Source organism: Chelonia mydas, chromosome 8 (genome assembly GCF_015237465.2).
Source record: "Chelonia mydas isolate rCheMyd1 chromosome 8, rCheMyd1.pri.v2, whole genome shotgun sequence".
In the NCBI taxonomy this organism is placed as follows: domain Eukaryota; kingdom Metazoa; phylum Chordata; order Testudines; family Cheloniidae; genus Chelonia; species Chelonia mydas.
In genome coordinates, this window is record NC_057854.1 from 40,241,583 (window position 1) to 40,248,598 (window position 7,016).

Genomic DNA, 7,016 nt, shown 5'->3' on the forward strand with positions numbered 1-7,016 from the left:
GACCTTAAAGTCTATGAGCTTAGAACTCCTGAGTGTTACGGGCCCATTTCAGCTCTGCATGTCCAACTCTGATGCATCACTTCTCAGTGTGCACTTCTTCTCTTTTGGACAAATAGCATTAACATAGGAATTGAAGCAAGTGGGATCTTACATTCAGTGAACTAGACTTTCAACAGTGTAACAAATATGATCATTGGAGCTTATAATGAGTTGCTTGATTAGCTGTCTGTTAGGAGATCACTGCAATAGAAGAGATTTATTTGCTATTATTTCATGTGAAATATAAAATGTAGTTCTACTCAGAAAAGGATTACAATTATGTAACAAAGGCCCTTTCATCAGCTCTGCATATTCAAGGCCAATCTACCTGTTTATTGACAAAGCAGGTCTGACACTGTTACTTTACTTACATGGCTTCCCAGAATCCTACCACATGAGCACTGTGGATACGCTAATGAGCTGATCCTCACAACACCCTGTGAAGTGGGGAAATGGAGGCATGAAGCTTCTAAAGTGTCACAAAGGGAATCTGTGGAAAGGCCAGGAAATGAACTCAGAACTTCTGCATCCTAACAGCAAGGCTGCCCTTCCACTTTGCTGAGCCAATTCATTGATAGCAGAGCAAGCTGAGTTCCATCCTGCTTGGAGACCCATCAAAAGAATTAGCTGATTGCAGAATCTCTGGGCTTCAGCACCTCAACATCACTCCAGATTTGGGCTTTTATTACTAAGGTTGATGTGTGCAGTAGAATAAATAGAAAAGGAGTACTTGTGGCACCTTAGAGACTAACAAATTTATTTGAGCATAAGCTTTCATGAGCTACAGCTCACTTCATTGGATGCATGCAGTGGAAAATACAGTGGAGAGATTTATATACACAGAAAACATGAAACAATGTGCGTTACCATACACACTGTAACCAGAGTGATCAGGTAAGGTGAGCTATTACCAGCAGGAGAGTGGCGGGGGGTGGGGGGGGGGAGAACCTTTTGTAGTGATAATCAAGGAGTCTGGTTTTGAAGTTTTTTTTGTTGAATTGCCCCTTTTAGGTCTGTAATCGAGTGACGAAAGAGATTGAAGTGTTCTCCGACGAGAGACTGCTGAATTGGAATTAATTTGCAAACTGGATACAATTAACTTAGGCTTGAATAAAGACTGGGAGTGGATCTGTCATTACAAAAAGTAAAACTATTTCCCCATCTTTATTTCCCCCCACCCCCCCCCACCCCTGCTGTTCCTCAGACGTTCTTGTCAACTGCTGGAAATGGCCCACCTTGATTATCACTACAAAAGGTTCCCCCCCCACCCCCGCTCTCTTGATAGTAATAGCTCACCTTACCTGATCACTCTCATTACAGTGTGTATGGTAACACCCATTATTTCATGTTCTCTGTGTATATAAATCTCCCTACTGTATTTTCCACTGAATGCATCCGATGAAATGAGCTGTAGCTCATGAAAGCTTATGCTCAAATAAATTGGTTAGTCTCTAAGGTGCCACAAGTACTCCTTTTCTTTTTGTGGATATAGACTGCTACTCTGAAATCTGTCAGAATAAATAAAGCCAGTTTCCTGTCCAAGGCTGAGTGCACTTAGTGACCTTGCACTTTATAAACCTGCAGTGGGGTAGTCACCCCACTCCTGCCCGGAGGGGTTAAAAGCAGCCTTCGGGGAGGGCTGTGGCTGGGGAAGGCTGAATGGAGAAGCAGCCTCAGCTCTGGCCATGCCCCAATCAGGCCCCAGCTGGCCCTTATAAGAGGGCAGTGGGCCAGGAGCAGACAGCCTCTCTCTGTCTCTAGAGGGAGAAGGGCCTGCGTGCTGGGAAGCTGAACAAAGTACCTGAGGGGAGTGGGGTAGGAGAATAGGGCAAGGGAGCTGGGGAGCTCCTGCCTGGAAAAGCCCCAGGCTGCAGCTTTGTCAAAGGCCAGAAAGGTGCAAGGGTGCAGCCCAGGGTAGGCAGAGGCAGCTGGTCCAAAGCCCCTTTGCCTCTGATGATTGGCTTATACAGACTGCAGTTGGCCCCAGTGAAAGGTGGCTAGATGGTGACTGGCAGTAGCCACTGAGGCGAGGTGGGGATAGTGGGTGGGGGTTCCCCTGGGTGGGGAGACCTAGAGAGTGGGTGTACTGCCAGGGGGCAGCACCTGAGGACAAGGGGCACAGGGTCTGGGAAGGACACAGGGGCCAGTGGCAGTGGGGCATCAGCCTTCAGAGGGCTCTTTGGGTCAAAAGAGCTAATTACCAGGAAGACCGACAGGAGGCGCCGCAGGGGTGAGTCTTGCCTCGTTACAATAACAAACAACTGTAAGCTGAAGGTCGCTGATCAAATAAACGTAATGTTGTTTTTAGTCACTTTTTTGATCTGACCACATGCTAAAAGAAATAAAACAGCCAAACAAGTCATGTTAGCAAAACTAAATGATTGACGATCAAGCAGGCTGACTGAGGAGAAGATAAAGTGGGGGGGGCACTTGCTCTAAGCAGAGGTGCTGTCACAAATGTTGCTTTGGAGGTAATTCTGCAATAGGTTGTTATTATTTGGGTTCACTATATTTTTACTTTCACCATTAACTCCACTTCAACACAGTGTTTGTCTTTTTGTTCATCAACAGGGTTTGACTCCACAGCAGAGACCTTGCCTGCTTAGACTAATAGTCTTTAAGGTCAGAAGGGACCGGCATGATCATCTAGTCTGACCTTCTGCACATCGGAGGCCATAGAACCTCACACATTCCTGAAATAGACCCTAACCTCTGGCTGTGTTACTGAAGTCCTCAAATCATGGCTTAAAGACTTCAAGTTACAGAGAATCCACTGTTTACATTATTTTAAACCTGCAAGTGACCCATGCTCCACTCTGTAGAGGAAGGCAAAAAAACCCAGGTCTCTGCCTATCCGATCTGGGGGAAAATTCCTTCCTGAATCCCAAATATGGTGATCAGTTAGACCCTGAGCATGTGGGCAAGACCCACCAGACAGAAGGGAAAAAAATCATCTGTAGTAACCAGGGGTCCAGTTTCATTCCAACCCTTCTCCACTGCTTGTAGGAGAAGTGTGGGGTCCAGCACACCTGGGACTGTATAAATACGCCTATATCACCCTCGGTCCAACGGGCTGGTGAAGAGGTTCAATGGGACTCTAAAGCTGATGCTGAAAACCTTTATGAACCAGCACTCACAGGACTGGAACAAGTATTTACCCCACCTGCTGTTTGCATACAGGGAAGTGCCCCAGGATTCGACAGGGTTCTCCCCTTTTGACTTGCTGTATGGGAGGAGAGTCAGGGGACCCCTGGACCTGATGAGAGATGAATGGTAGGGGAAGGCCTTCAGCAATGGAGAATCAGTGGTGGAGTATGTACTGACTTTCTGGGAAAAGGTCACTGAGCTCATGGGCTTGGCCAGGGAGAATCTAGCCAGAGTCCAAAGGAGGCAGAAGGTCTGGTATGACCATACAGTGCGATCAGCTGTTTGGCAGGCAGGCTCAGATCAACTGTTTCCTGCCTCCCTGCTCAAGCAGGGGGTGAGTGAGTCTCACCAAAAGAAGAAAAAAAAAAAGCCTTAGGGTTAGGCATGGGCGGGAGTGCGTGGCTATCAGCAGCAGCACAGCCAGCCCCTGCTCACCTAGGGCTGTCCCACACCTCTTGGGCTGATGATCATGTCGTACACGTGTATGGTTGCTCCCTGCCAGCCAGGCTTGACTCCGGCCACAGCAGGCATCAGGTGACCCAAGGGAGCCCAGCTAGGCTAGATCTGGGTGCAGTGGTTGATTAGGGGAGGAGACGCCCTGGACCCCGGCAGGAGCTGCGCTGGGGTGGGTGGGGAAGGATAAGCCCTGGATCCCGGCGTGAGCCTTGCTGTGCGGGAGGGGGGGAGGAGAAGCCCTGGATCCCAGCAGGAACCACGGGGGTAGGGGGAGAGGAGCCGTGTTGGGAGGGGGGAGGAGAAGCCCTGGACCCCGGCAGGACCTACACGGGGGGGGTGGGAGTGGGGGGATGAGAAGCTCCGGACCCCAGCAGGAGCCACATTGGGGTGGGGAGGAGAAGCCCTGGACCCTGGCAGAAGATGTGGGGCTGAAGTCTCCTGCTCTGGAGCCCCAGCCACCCTAGTGGCAGAAGCTGCAGGGCTGAAGCCCCAACCCCACTCTGTGGGGAGCTGGCCTGAGCCCCTCTCTCTCCTGTCCCCCCTGTGTGGACCTGGCTTTCACTCTCAGGCTGTGGAGAAATTCAGCCCAAATCTACTCACATTGGTATCTCCATTTTCCCCATCATCACACAGCCATGAATGGATTTAGCCTAGGAGGCAGGGTCAGTATTGGCCCCATTTGGCTTGTGGGATCTAGGGCACACAGAGGTGAAATGACTTTCCCAAGACTAAGCAGGGAGTCTGGCAGAGCAGAGAATCAAACTCAGAACACCTGAGCCTGAGGCCTGTGCCTTAACCATTAGGCAACCTTCCCACCCAAGGAGGGGAAACCTCCTCTGCCACTTTGAGTGTGTGTGTGTGGGAGCAGCTACTAGACAGAGCCGTCAGGAGGTGGGGAGAAGAGAGAGATGGGAAAAGGGACATGGGTGGGAAGCAAGAAGGGGGAAACATCAGGAAGGGGAGGAAGGACGTAGAGAAGAAACAAGGGAAAGGGGCAGGGAGAGTGACAGGGAGAGGAGAAAAAGGAAGGGAGAGGGGAAAGACACTCCACTGCTTGTCCCTCCCATCCACCTTCTTCCCACAGCCATCAGTGGCCCTCAGCTCCCAAACAGGCCCTAAGCAGGTGTGAAGCCCAGAGTGAATGTAATGTCTTTACACTGGGATTTTAGTGAAGACAGCTTGTAGCGGAGTATAATGATTTAAATATACTGTAATTCATGATAATGTAATGATATATTTCACTACTATTTTAATAATGATTACATTGTTAAGATGCCAATGATAGACATTCAATAACAGAATATGAAAGAAGTGTATAAATATGCTGAAAATTGCCAGTTTTGGGGGGAGGCTGAGCCCCCCAAACACACACACCTCGCCTTCAATGCAGGAGGGGGCAGAAAGGAGTAAGCCATGGGCAGGAGATGCTCAGGGAGAGGACCTAAGGGGAGGGAGCAGAAGAGGGGCAGGAAGAGGTGGAGTGGGGCAGAGTGAGGGCAGGGTCTTGGGGAAGGGGGCAGAGCTGGGATGGGGCACCCACCAGCAAAACCAAAAGTCAGCACCTATGCTTTGAGACTGTGCCCTCTCCATGCAATTCCTGAAGATCAAAAGATGAGTACATTGGTTGCAAAATTGACTGGGAGAGCTCTGTACATATTCAATAAGATGCCAACTGATGATGCTTCAAACTATGGTAAATTTAAGGAACTGGTTTTGAAACAGTTCCAGATTACACCTGAAACCTATAGGGTAAAATTGAGGAGTTTTAAGAGGGGATCTGGATTAAGTAATGTGGCCTATGTAAATGAAATGAGGGATTTGTTAGACAAGTGGGTGAGGGGAAAAGGCATTACAAGCTTTTGTCATAAACATAAAGGGAAGGGTAACAACCTTTATGTACGCAGTAACATAAAATCCCTCCTGGCCAGAGGTACAAAATCCCTTTACCTGTAAGGGGTTAAGAAGCTCAAATAACCTGGTTGGCACCTGACCAATGGGACCAATAAGGAAAGAAGATACTTTAAAATCGGGGAAGGGGCGGAAGCGGTTTTGTTTGATCTCTCTTTGTTTGTTGCCTCTCTGGATAGAGAGAGAGAGACCAATCAAGAAACCATCAGAGACCATCTTCTGAAAAGATACCTGAAATGATATATAGGTAAAGTTACAGAAATTGTAAGTTAAGGCAGGAAAGGCATTAGATTATCTTTTGTTTTGGCTTGTGAATTTTCCCTATGCTAAGAGGTAATTTCATTCCTGTTTTGTAACTGGAAAGCAAAGTCAGAGGGGAATCCTCTGTGTTTTAAATCTTTTTATTTACCCTCTAAAGTTACCTTCCATCCTGATTTTACAGGTATGATTCTTTTACTTTTTTTAAAAATAAATTTCTTCTTTTAAGAATCTAACTGATTTTCAGTGTCCTAAAAACCCAGGGATTTGATCTGTGCTCACTTTGTAACCAATCGGTTAGTATATTATTCTCAAGTCTCCCCAGGAAAGGGGGTGAAGGGACTTGGGGGAATATTTTGGGGAAACAGGGACTACAAGTGGCCCTTTTTCCTGGATTTTTGTTGAAATCACTTGGTGGTGGCAGCAATACCATCCAAGGACAAGGAAAGGATTTGTGCCTGGGGGAAGTTTTAACCTAAGCTGGTAGAAATAAGCTTAGGGGGTCTTTCATGCAGATTCCCACATCTGTACCCCAGAGTTCAGAGTGGAGAGGGAACCCTGACAGCTTTGAAGAAATGTGTAATTTAATTATTCAGGAACAGTTCCTGAATCTGTGCAGTGATGATGTAAAACAGTATTTGTGGGATAAAAAGGTGGGTGCAGTGGGTGGATTAGCTGGGTTTGCAGACTCTTCTGAGCAGTCACAAGCTACAATTAAATACAAACCACTGGCCGCGGGGGACAGGGTTGGGGGAAAGCAGAATTACCATTTTACCCCTGGGAAAAAGGAGGCTGGGCCTTCACCTCCCCATTCCCCTGTTACTTGTCCCATGTCTCCTGTACAAGCGGAGGAGCCCAGAAGGTGCTCTCATTGTAAATCCACTGAGCACCTGAGGAATAAATGTCCTGGGCTGAGTGGGAACAGGCACCAGGTAACACATGAAGCTGTTTTTTAAAGCACAGGGATACCCCAGGCAACTGGTGTGATGGGCTGGATCACAGAAAACCAATGTGCTGAGACTACCTCTGAGCCCATTTTCCCTGGCAGCTTGGGACTTCAGAGCCCTGCCTGGTTGTGCCAGAGATGCTAGCCTGCTACAAATACAGACCCAGGTCTGAACTACGTCCCACAAACTGCAGGCTTAACTGAAAACAGCTTAAGAAGTGTTCCTGTCTCCAACACCCAGGTACCCAACTCCCAATAGGGT